This window comes from Stegostoma tigrinum, chromosome 3 (genome assembly GCF_030684315.1).
Source record: "Stegostoma tigrinum isolate sSteTig4 chromosome 3, sSteTig4.hap1, whole genome shotgun sequence".
Lineage (NCBI taxonomy): Eukaryota > Metazoa > Chordata > Chondrichthyes > Orectolobiformes > Stegostomatidae > Stegostoma > Stegostoma tigrinum.
Genome location: NC_081356.1, coordinates 136144120 through 136157328, shown reverse-complemented (window position 1 = coordinate 136157328; position 13209 = coordinate 136144120). Strand labels below are relative to the sequence as shown.

The window sequence follows — 13209 nt, the reverse complement described above, 5'->3', positions numbered from 1 at the left end:
AAATCTGTGACAATATCTCTCCTTTCTTGGCAATACCCTTGACCTGTGCTATGAAGTGACCATTTTTGGTTCCATTGCAAAATATGCCTTTGTAAACTCACAATCATCTTTCTATTTATATCACTTTGGAGACTTTTTAAATCAGAGTCACAGAATTATTACGGTGCTGAAGGAGGCCTCTCAGCCCACTGTGTCTGCACTGATTCTTTGAACATTGTAATTGACTCTCAATCACCTGCCTTTTCTCCGTAACTCTGAGCATCATTTCGAGAATTGAATAATCATCCAAAACCTTCTTGACTGTTTCAATTGAACCTGCTTTCAACACACTTTCAGACAGTGCATTGCACACTCTAAATATTCACTATGTGAAAAGTTTTATTTCTAACCTTGCATTTGCCTCTTTTGCAAAACAGTTTAAATCTGGGTCCCCTGTTTCTCAATCCATTTACAGGAGGCCACAAAATTCCGTCTATTTACTTTGTCAAGACCCTTCATGATTTTAAAAACTTCCATCAAATGTCTTCTTGGTCTTTTCTCCTCCATGAAGAAGTCCCACTTCTTCAATCTTTCAAAGTTTCTCATTCCTGGAGCCATTCTTATGAAACAGTTTTTCACTCTCTCCAAAGCATTCATATTTTTGCTACAATGTGGCATCCACAACTGTACACAATCCTCCAGCTGAGGTCTAATAAGTGTCTTGTACAAGGTCAACATCACCTCCTTGCTCCTGTACTCTATGTTCCCTATTAGTAAAGCTGAGGACACTACGTGCTTTATTAACTGCTCTCTCCATGAGTTCTGCCACCCATAATGATCCGTGCTAATATACACCCAAGCCCCTCTGCTCCTGTGTGATAAAGTGTGAAGCTGGATGAACACAACAGGCCAAGCAGCATCTCAGGAGCACAAAAGCTGACGTTTTGGGCCTAGGCCCTTCATCAGAGTGATGCTGCTTGGCCTGCTGTGTTCATCCAGCTCCACACTTTATTATCTTGGATTCTCCAGCATCTGCAGTTCCCATTATCTCTCACCCCTCTGCTCCTGTTTCCCCTTTCAAGTTGTAAATTGGTAATCTTTAATCTGATAAACAGTACAGTTTATTAACATCTCTCCCTACCTGTCCTGCAACCGTTATAACATGTACATGAACACCTAAGCCTCTTTGCTCCTGCAGAGCCTTCAGAATAGCACCCTTTATTTTGTCCGGTTTCTCCTTGTTCTTTGTTCAAAAATGCATTATCTCAGGGATTGTTTCTTCTTGTGGGAGAGCCTGGGGCAAGAGGTTATAATCTCAAAATAATGGGTTGCATATTTAAGGCAGAGACAAGGAAATTTTTCTTTCAGAGGGCAGTGATCTGTGGAGGGCTGTCAAGGCTGGTTCATTGAGTATATTCAAGGCTGAGATAGGCAGATTTTTAATCAGTAAGGTAATTGGGGTTATGGGGAAAAGACAAAAAAGTGGAGTTGGGGATTATCAGGTCAGTTGTGATCTCATTGAATAGTGGAGAAGACTCAAAGGGTTGAATGGCTTAATTCTGCTCCTATGTCTTAAGGTCTCACATTTCTCCACATTGAACTTCATCTATCAGATATCTGTCCACTCCACCGACATCTTAATGTCCTGTTGATGTTATACACTGTCCTCCCTAAAGCTTATAATTCTACCAAGTTCTGTGTCATCCACAGACTTTGAAATTGTGACCTGCATACACCCAATCATTAATAAATATCAGAAAAAGCAAGAATCTCAATATCTCAGGAAGTCCACCACAAAACTCTTTCAGCACAAAAAATGACCATTGACCATTACTTTCTATTTCCTATCATTCAGCCAATTTTTCATCCATGTTGTTACAGTTTCTTTTATTCTATCAGCTATAACTTTCCTCACAAATCAGTAACAAACACCTGCTACACACCTACTGCGACACAGTATCAAACACCTTCTGGAAATCTATGTACACAGCATCAACAGAAATTCATCAGCACCTTCCAAACCCACAATCATGTCCATCTTGAAGGACAAGGCCAGCAGATACATGGGAACACCACTGTCTACAAGTTCCCCGCCAAGACACTTACCGTCCTGACTTGGAAATATACCACTGTTCCTTTGACGTTGCTGGGTAAAAATCCTGGCATTCTCTCCCTAATGGCATTGTCAGTCTATCTGTGTCGAATGGACTGCAGCAATTCAAGAAGGAAGCTCACCATCACCTTTTCAGGGGCAACTGGGGATAGGCAATAAATCTTGGCCCAGCCAACCATGTCCACATCACATGAACAAATTTTTAAGAACGTTTTTGACAGATTCATTATTATAAGGTGAATCTTAAACTTCCAGGCACCATTTACAGTGTAACTAAGAATTCAGTTGACACTGGAAGGGGTAGGCATACAGGACTGGTCAAATCTCCTGTTGGGTTATCTTTGAATTTCCCAGTAAAACATGACAATAAGAGATTATTTATCTGCAGTTATGTGGCCAATTATGTGTGACCACAATCCAACTTAATTATTTGAATTGTTTAAACAGGACCCCATCACAAAGAGTTGTTTGTTGGCTTTTTAAAAATTTTCTTTCCTACTTTTATCCTTGCAGCCCAACCTCAGCAGTGGTATTAGATTTGTCTTTTGCTATTGAAGCTGCAATCTGAGGTTAGTGCCAGTAAAGGACCTTTGGGACCTTCTTCTGCTAACTTTGACCACACACAGCAGTGACTACATAATAACAGACACTTAACTACAACCATGGTGTTGTTTTTAATACCTTCAGGACATTGGCACCTGGTGTAGCAATGCTTATTGTAGTGGGTATTGGTAATGTAGTATTGAAAGGTTCAACGGCTACTTTTTACAGCTCATGATATATGCACATATTACAGTCACAGACATGTCGGTTGGCTAATATTAAACTTCTTGGCAACAAGAGGAACACTTGTCTTGCTTCAAAAGCGTACATTAATATGAAGCCTGATCTTATATCCTCAGATTGCAGGTTAGGATATATTGATGATATCATGAGATTTCTCTGAAAAGTATACTGCATAATGCAACATATACAGCTATGAAGCACTTTCCAACATTCCAATCTCAACTCACATTTTATGATCTCAGGTCCTTATATGTGATTTGTGAAGCATTTCTTAAATGTTTCAATCCTGCCAGGATCCAGTGCCTTGGACAAAATAACTGGGGATGAATAAAAGATACAGTGCCTTTTGACACCATTTCCTGCTGGATTTTCATCAATCCTGCTTTATATCGGTGACAACTTCCATGACCTTTTTTTGATGCTATGTCTGAATTGACAGTCTAGTTCCAAATATTTGTTGTGCAGTATTTCAAGGTCTCTGTTACAGCATACCCATGAATGTCCACTTGAAAAGATACTTCCACATCATAGAATCCCTACAGTGTGGAAACAAGGCCCTTTTGACCCAACAAGTCCACAGCCACCCTCCAAAGAGCATCTCACCCCGACTCATCCCCCGACCCTTTCCTCAGTAACCCTACATTTCCCATGACTAACACACCTAATCTACACATCCCTAAACACAATGGGCAAGTTTGGCATGGCCCATATGCCTAGCGTGCACATCTTTGGACTGTGGGAGGAGGCCGGAGCACCCGGCGGGAACCCATGCAGGCATGGGCAGAATGTACAAACTCCGCACAGAAGATCACCCAACAGTGGCATCGAGCCTGGGTCCCTGGCGCTGTGAGTCAGCAGTGCGAACCACTGAGCCACCGTGCTGCCCTTGGAGTTAGACAGAGCTTGCTTGTTCTTGGGTGGCCTCAAACTGCCAACCTCCACTTAGTGGCAAAAGTGCTGACCAACTGCCTTCATCTTCACTGGTTTTTGCTTTGTATCATTGAATTCAATCCTTCAAACTCTATGATAAATATTTAAATTTCCATTGATATGTGAGGGTTGTTTTTAGTACACAGTATTGGTTTATTATGTTTCATTGGTACATAATGAATATTGTATGCATACGCAAATGGGCAAGTTGGTAACGATGCAGTCCGCAGACCTGGAGGATAATAACACTGTCCTTCAATCGCCCACGATGTCCTCTGCAAATTGGTAGAAAACAAAAATTTCTATAAAATTCATCTCCTCCCGTCAGTCGATCAAAATTAATTCAGGATTTTGTACAGGCCAATAACCGTAAGATTACACGAGCCTAAACAAAACTACTGGCTCATATTAGTTCAGTAAAGTGAAAGGGCAACAATAGAGGCAGGAGGAACTGCAGATGCTGGAGAATCTGAGATAAGAAGGTGTAAAGCTGGATGAACACAGCAGGTCAAGCAGTATCATCCGGCTCTACACCTTGTTATCTCAGATTCTCCAGCGCGAATTTTCTAAAGTAGGGTCTCGTCCCGAAACATCAGCTTTCTTGCTCCTCTGATGCTACTTGGCCTGCTGTGTTCATCCAGCTCTCCACCTCGGGCAACAATAGAGTATGTTTTAAGTCACTAGATATGTTACGTGGGTTTGTCTTCCTTCGGGTGGAGTTAGTGGAACCGACAAAGATGTCTCCCTCACAGCGTTTGTGACAAAAGAATTGCATCGTTCCTTGGCGGCCTTTCAACAGAAGAATATTCAGAGATTTCAAGAGTGGTAAGAATGTAACTTCTTTTACTTCTCTTTATCTCACTTTTTCCAAAATTGGAAAATAGATTTTAGAAATAACGTCGAGCTGATGAAGTGTGAAAAGAATAATAATTCCAAGCAGTGGTGGGAGTTGGTCAGTGAGGTGGGAGGGGTGGATAGGTGGGAGAGAAGGCGGACAGGTCATGGAGGCGGGGATGAGGGGAGGAACTAGTCTTGGGATGAGGCTGACGGGTGGGGAGATTTTGAGGGTGGCAAAGTCCATATTGAGGCCATTGAGTTGGAAGCTCCCGAGGCGGAATATGAGGTGCTGCTCCTCCAGTTTCTGGGTGGTGTGGTTGTGACACTGGAAGAGGCCCAGGATGGACATGTCGTTCAGGGAGTGGGAGGGGGAGTTGAAGTGATGCAATGATTTGGATATGAAAATAGAAGGTGTGGTTAGTAAGTTTCCCAATGATTGAAGGTGTAGTAGCCAGCCAAGAAGGTCACCTCAGAATACAATGGGACATTGACAAGGGCCAATAAACTGAGGAGTGGCAGATGGAGTTGAGGTTAGATAAATGTGAGGTGCTATATTTTGGAAAGGCAAATCAGGGCAGCACGTTTACACTGAAGGTTGTGGGGAGTGTTGCTTAATAAAGAGACGCTGGAGTGCAGTTTCGTAGTTCCATCAAAGTACAGCCACCGGTAGAAAGGATATGAAGGAGACATTTGGTGTGCTCGCCTTTATCGGTCAGTGCATTGAGGATTGGAGTTGGGAGATCACTTAGCAGCCATATAGGACATTGATTCGGCTGCTTTTGGAATACTGCCATCGATTTTGGTCTCCTTGCGAGAGGAAGGATGTCGGCGCAACAATGAGGGCCGAAGGGCCTGTTCTGTGCTGTCTTGTTGTATGTAAAAAGGTGCCATTTAATTGCAAGTCTTTTTTTATCTGGTTGTTTCATTCAGCTTTGGTGATGTCCTGCTTATGGGTCTGTTCTCCATAAAAATTGAGGTTCAGGAGGCAAGCATTCTAATGTGATTTGTCATCTACTAACTTGTTTCATGAAATTTGCAACATTACCTGCAAATAATCAGCTATGAGGCCATGTAGCAGAGGCAAGTTTAATGTTAGCATATTTTAACACTGGATTCATACTCACTGTGATCGACTCGGTCAAAGTCTTTTTGGTTGCTTAGCTACCAGGCAATCAGATTATGGAGTGTTATATTGTAGATGTTTACATACAGATAGTGTTGTGGACACAGATTGGTTGCCAGTCATCACTCTCCACTTGATACTTTGTCTTTTCGAGAGTTACCAACTTTTGGATGGACATAACCTATAGGCTCAATTTATGATTTCTGGCTGGCAATTACCCAACCCGGGAGCCTATTCCCATCACCATAAGTATGTTTATAATAAATAAGCAATAATTTTCAAAGACATTTTTAATACCCCCAACTCCTGGATCATTTACTGTTATGTACTTAAAGTAGATATTAAATTGCTACTTATGTCAGTGCAGTGCTGAATCATTTGTCATATGATGTGAGTGCTTTAAGGGAAAAGGTGGTTCATGATAATCTAAAGGCCAGACTGAAATTCTGGTGTCCAGGTTCAAATCCCACCATGGCAGCTGGTGGAATTTGAATTCCACTAACTGAAGTGTTAGAGCTTGCATTAACAGTGACCATGAAATTATCATCAGGTGTTCACAGAGTCACAGAGATGTACAGCACAGAAACAGACCCTTCAGTCCAACTCATCCATGCCAACCAGGTATCCCAAAATAATCTAGTCCCATTTGCCAGCTTTGGCCTCATCCCTCTAAACCCTTCCTATTCATGTACCCATGCAGATGCCTTTTAAATGTGGTAATTGTACGGAACTCCACCACTTCCCCTGGCAGCTCATTCCATAAATGCACCACCCTCTGCATGAAAATATTGCCCTTCAGGACTGTCTTAAATCTTTCCCCTATCACCTTAAACCTGTGCCCTCTAATTTTGGACTCCCTTACTCCTGGAAGGAAGGCTTTGGCTATGCAACTTATCCATGCCCTTCATTATTTTATAAGCTTCGATAAGGTCACCTCTCAGCCTCAATCGTTCCAGGGAAAAAAATCCCCAGCCTATTCAGCCCCTCTCTATAGCTCAAACCAACCAAACCCAAGCAACATCCTAGTGAATCTTTTCTAACTCCTTTCACATTTAACAACATCCTTCCAAAAACAGGGAAACCAGAACTGAATGCAGTCTTCTAAAAGTGGCCTCAACAATCACCTGTGCAGCTGCAACATTATGTACCAACTCCTATACTTAATGGTTCTTATTTCAGTGGTGGGCTAATTATTGGGAAGGCCTCTGAGAGATAGGATTTATGATCACTTGGATAGCAACAGTTTGATTCGTGATAGTCAGCATGGATTTGTGAGGGGTAGATCATGCCACACAAACCTTATTGAATTCTTTGAAGAGGTGACCAAACACATGGATGAAGATAGAGCAGTGGATGTGGTATACATGGATTTAAGTAAGGTGTATGTTAAGGCTCCTTCTGGTAGGCTCATGCAGAAAGTAGGGAGGCATGGGATAGTGGGAAATTTGGCAGATTGGATCCAGAATTGACTGACCCTTAGAAGACAAAGGGTGGTAGTGGATGGGAAGTATTCAACATGGTGCTCACTACACGTGGTGTACCACAAGGATTTGTTCTGGGTCCTCTTCTTTTTGTGATTTTTATAAATGATTTGCATGTAGGAGTGTACGGGTGGATTACTGTAAATTCGTGAACAGTATGAAGGTGGATTGAGTTGTGGATAGCGCAGAAGGCTGTTCTAGGTTACAAAGGAACATTACCGATAACAAGGTGTGGAGCTGGATGAACAGAGCAGGCCAAGCAGCATCAGAGGAGCAGGAAAGCTGACATTTCGGGCCTAGACCCTTGTCCTGCTGTGTTCATCCAGCTCTACACCTTGTTATCTCAGATTCTCCAGCATCCGCAGTTCCTACTATCTCTGATACAAAGGAACATTGATACAATGCAGAGCTGGGCTGAGCAGCGGCAGATGGAGTTTAACCCTGAAAAGTGTGAGGCAGTTCCTTTTGGAAGGACAAACTCGAAGGCAGAATACAGGGTTAAGGGAAAGATTCTTGGCAGTGTCGCGGAGCAGAGGGATCTTAGGGTTCATGTCCACAGTTCTCTGAAAGCTGCCGCCCAGGTGCATAGAGTTGTTAAGAAGGCGTATGTGTGTTCACTTTCATTAATAGCGGGATTGAGTTCAAGAGCCGTGAAGTTATACAAAATCCTGGTTTGGCCATATCTGGAATATTGTGTCCAGCTCTGGTCGCCTTATTACAGGAAAGATGTGGAAGCGTTGGAAAAGGTGCAGAGGAGATTTACCAGGATGTTGCCTAGAATGGAGGGAAGGTCTTACAAAGAAAGGTTGAGAGAACTAGGGCTTTTCTCTTCAGAACAATGAAGGATGAGGGGTGACTTGATAGAGGTACAAAGTGATCAGAGGTATAGATAGAGTGGACAACCAGAGACGTTTTCCTAGGGTGGAGGTAGCTATTACAAGGGGGCATAGTTTTAAAATGAGTGGAGGTAGATACAGGGGAGACGTCAGAGTTTAGGTTCTTTACTCAGAGAATGGTAGGGGTGTGGAATGCATTGCCGGAGAGGGTAGTGGAGTCAGCCTCGTTAGGAGCATTTAAGTGGCTATTACATAGGCATATTGATGATAGTATAAGGTAGGGGTGGAGGTTAGGTTTAGGGTAAAAGTTCGGCACAACATCGTGGGTCAAAGGGCCTGTATTGCGCTGTTCTGTTCTATGTTCTATGCTCAATGAACTGACCAGTGAAGGCAAGCATGCCAAACACCTTCTTCACCACCCTGTGTACCTATGATATCACTCTTAAGGAAATATGGAACTGGACCTCCTCGACCCCTTAGTTTGATAACACTCCCCAGGCTCTACCATTAACTGTATAAGTCCTCACCAACATGCACCAACTCACATTTAACTAAATTAACCTCCATCTGCTACTCCTCAGCCCATTGACCCATCTGATCAAGGTCCCATTGTACTCTGAGGTAGCCTTCTTACTTTGTGTCATCTGCAAACTTAATAACCATACCTCCTACATTCATATGCAAATCATTTATATAAGTAACAAAAAGTAGTGGATCCAGCACCGATCCTTGTGGCACACCACTGGTCACAAGCTTTCAGTCCAAAACACAACCTTCTACCATACCCTCTGTCTCCTACCTTCAAACCACTTTTGTACCCAATTGGCTAGCTTCTCCTCTAATCCACATGATTGAATCGGCCTAACCAGCAACCCTTCATCGGGAAGGTACAGGCCTGAAACGTTGACTCTCCTGCTCCTCTGATGCTGTCTGAACTGCTGTGTTTCTCCAGACCCACACTGTATCAACTCTGACTCCAACATCTGCAGTTCTTGCTCCTAACATTTGGATTGGGCAGGTTATATTCTGACAAGTGGACATTCTAGGCTTGCATCCACTGGAGATTAGAAGGATAAGATGTGATTTAATTGAAACATTTAAAATCTCAAGGGATGTTGGCTGGATGGATGTGGAGTGGACAATTCCTTTTGAGAGAGAATCTGGAACTAGGGGTCACAGATTGAAAATCAGGGGTTTCCCATTTAAAACACAGATAACGCTAAATGATTTCTCAGAAGGTTGTGACTCTTTGGGTCTAAATTCACGTGGAAGACAGGCTGGGTAAGCCTGGCAGATTCCCTTCACTGAAGGGCATTAGTGAACAAGATACGTCTTTAACAACAAAAATCAGCATTTATGTTATGGTCACCATTAAACTAGCCTTTAATTCCTGATTTTATTAATCACAAATTTCACACCTCCAAATTACTAGCATGGGCTGCTGGATTTCTAGTCCACTGATATTACTACCACCTCCTTGTGAGTATTCATTATTGTTGTCACTCTCCCTAAGCAGGCTTTCAGTTTTTGAGACCGGAATTGTGAAATTCCTTCTTCTGTCCCACTTTCCTTCCTTACAGCTTTGACTAAAAATCTGGTCATCTGACATAGTATCTAAAGAATCGTCAGTGGATTTGAAACATTATGCTGCTTTCTCTTCACAAATACTGCCAGACCTGCTGAGTTTTCCCAGCAATTTCTGCTTTTGTTTCTGATTTCCAACATGTACAGTTCTTAGGAGGTTTTTTTGATGTAATATTTCCTTCTATGAATCTTGCATATTTTGATTTTGTTTGCACTTCTCTGAGGCACAAGCAAAAGTTTGATTATAAAACAAAAACACAAGCTATTGTTGTTAGCAATCTCTTCAAAATGACAAACATCAGAAGGAGCTGTTCTTAAATCACAGTACCCTCACAGTAGTAAGATATGTAAAGCAACCTGCCTCTATTTGCACAGAGCCATTGTCACAACTTCAGAGAAGGGAGCAGCCTCAGGTTAGCAAATTCCTCCGATGTATTCTCCTCCTCCAGAGTCACTGTTCAGTTCACGTACTCAAGTACTAAAGTATTGATCTTGCTTCCAATTTTCACCCTGCCCTATTTTCACCTGGTCCATTCTAACTCCTCTCATCCATTCCTCGACATCTCTCATTCTATTTCTGGGGGTAGACAGGCCACTAATATCCACTACAAGCTCATTGATTCCCAGTTACCTGGATTATACATCCTAGCACACTGCTTCCTGGAAAGACTATAATCCATTCTCCCAATTCCTCTGTCTCCATCGCAAATTCTCCGATGATGCCATTTTCATCAAGGGAACCACCAAAATGTCCACCTTCTTCCTTAGCTGAGGGTTCCCCAGCACTGTTGTCAACAAGGCCCTCAATCGGGTCTGACCCATCTCCCCCACTTTGGCCCTCACCCCTTCTCTTCTCTCCTGCAACAGTGATAGGATTCCCCTTGTCCTTACTTACCATCCTATCAGCATCCAAGTCCTGAAGATCATCGGCCACCATTCCCATCACCTCCAGCAAGATGCCACCACCAGCCACATATTCCCCACCCCTCCTTTGTTAGCCTTCTGCAGGGATCGTTCCCTCTGGGAAAACCTGGTTCACTCTTCATTCACTCCCAACACCCCACAACGTGGTGTCCTCTACATTGGGGAAATGAACTGTAGACTGGGTGACCGCTTTGCAGGACACCCATGTTTTGCCTGCAAAAGTGACCCTGAAATTCAAGTTGCTTGCCACTTCAACATTCCCTTGTCCAATATCTCTGTCTCAAGCTTGCTATAGTGCTCCAGCGAAGCTCAGCATAAGCTGGAAGAGTAATATCTCATTTTGCATTTGGGGACTCTGAAGCCTTCTGGACTTAATATTGAGTTCCTTCTTCAGAAGAAGGGTCCCGACCCAAAATGTCAACTTCTTTACTCCTTTGATGCTGCCTGGCCTGCAGTGTTCTTCCAGCTCCAGACTGTATTATCTCTGACTCCAGCATCAGCAGTTCTTATTGTCTCAATATCAAGTTCAACAACTTTAGGACTCAAACTCTCCAATGTCCATGCCCACACCCCCACACACCAGGCCTTGTCATCACATAGTATGCTATTACACACAACCCATTGTTAGCCACTAACAGTCTCCATTCAAAGCTATTCACCCTCCTTGCCAGATCATTATCCACTCCTTTATCCAACTGCTCTTTCTCTTTGGGCTCTATCCTTATATAGTGTTTATCCCTTATCCCACCCCGACCTTAACGTCTGCATAAAAACTGATTTTTTTTTAGCTACCATCAGTTCTGCATTAGGGTCACTGAACCAGAAACGTTAACTCTGATTTTGATTCACAAATGCTGCCAGACCTGCTGAGCTTTTCCAGCAACTTCTGTTTTTGTTCCTAAGAATCTTGTCTGTTCCAATAAGGTCACCTCTCATTCTTCTAAACACCAATGAAAATAAGCCCAACCTACCAAACCTCTCCTCATAAAACACTCCCTTCATACCTGTGATCAGCGGAATGAACCTTCTGTAGACTGTCTCCAATGTCAGTATATCTTTCCTTCGGTAAAATACTGGAGAAACCCAGGAGGGTTGAAGTTCTGTTACAGTTTTATCTGTGAGCCTTTATTTTCACTTGACCCTGGTTAGATCCCTTCTTATCCCATTGAAATTAATCCTATTCCAATTGAAACCTTTCGCTTCAGATTGCTCCATGTCCTTCTGCATTACTAATTAAAATCTTATGACGTGATCATCATCCTTCCCTAAATGTTTCCACAGTCCATCTCATTCCCCAGCACCAGACCTGGCCATGTCTCCTCGGGTGGAGCATTTTACTGAACAAATTTCAAACATTCATTCTTACCTCTTTAAATCAATGCTATCTGAATCAATAATCCAGGTGATTCAAGTCCCCTAACATCCCAGTCCATAGTTGTCATTTATTTTTGTGGTCATTTCCAGGTCTACAGAATACACTCAGTAACAATTGCTTACTTTTTTGTTGCGTCTCAGCTGTAACCAAATCGATTCTATTACTCCTTCACAGTTACACTGTCCTTCCAACGCCAATCAGTACTGGCTCTGCTCTTCCCTTTCTCCCTTTGATATCCTTCCTGAACTCTTCATATTCTTGAATATTACGGTTTTATCTGGTTGACTGGTCTTCACCTGTTGAAACCCATGTGACATCATCATTATATCATCCTTTATTGTCATTACACATGCTATTCCCCAATCCTTTAGAAATAAATAAAAACAGAATACTGGACAAACTGTGCAGGACTCCAAATGGCTCTTCCTCAGAACAGACTCAAGTCACTGGACTTAAAATGTTAATTCTGTTTCTGTCTCCTCAGATGCTACCAGATCTGCTGAATTTCTCCAGTACTTTATTCTTCAGATCTTCAGCCTTTCCCCAAATCCTTCAGGATTTGGCAAAAGCATTAAGTAACCCCACCACATACAGTTCTTTTCATTTTTCAGCATCTTGTTTCTGTCCCTAATTACTCTGGTGGTGTCACTGAGGGGAATCTGATCTAACTTGTCTCGGAGATGGTAGGAACTGCCCATGCTGGAGAATCTGAGATAACACGGTGCACAGCTGACTGAACACAGCAGGCCAAGCAGCATCAGAGAAGCAGGAAAGCTGACATTTCGGGAACTTGTCTCAGTGACTGCTAGGTTTTATGAATATATTACTGCAGTAAAAGTAACACAAATAGTGGTTTATTGGCAGAGTTTTGAAAGCTGTGTTTTGGATGAGCTGTGAAGCCTTTCCCACAAGTTGGCAGGTCCACTGTAATTCTATGACTCAATCCTCAGAAGTGAGCAGAATGAGCCAAAACCTGAATAGAGCTCCATTCTGCATTACTCTTCTTGATCAAATAAAGAGAACGAAAAGATTGTTTCAAATTTTCAGTTATGAATATTTTCCTTGTCACTTTACGAAAAAGCCAATGTACTTGCAGGGATAACAAAGTGTGGAGCTGGAAAAACACAGCAGGGCAAGCAGCATCTCGTTGGACAACCCCAGGCTGTGACACACTGAACTGGGCATTCATATCAGCTCTTAGTTTCCAGTTCAGCCAACTACACTGAACAAAGTGCTGAGAA

The 13209-nt window shown here is 42.6% G+C and overlaps 1 protein-coding gene across 4 annotated transcripts in view; it reads right to left on the bottom strand.

Moving 5' to 3' along the window:
- ghra (growth hormone receptor a) overlaps positions 1-13209 on the bottom strand; it is a 173176-nt gene that overhangs the window by 81169 nt on the left and 78798 nt on the right. The window contains exon 2 of one of the 4 annotated variants that reach the window (XM_048527654.2): positions 12091-12264. The exons of the other annotated variants lie outside the window; for them this stretch is intronic. The gene's annotated coding sequence lies outside the window, so the exon portion shown is untranslated. The remainder of the gene's footprint in view (positions 1-12090; positions 12265-13209) is intronic. 4 annotated transcript variants of the gene reach the window in all.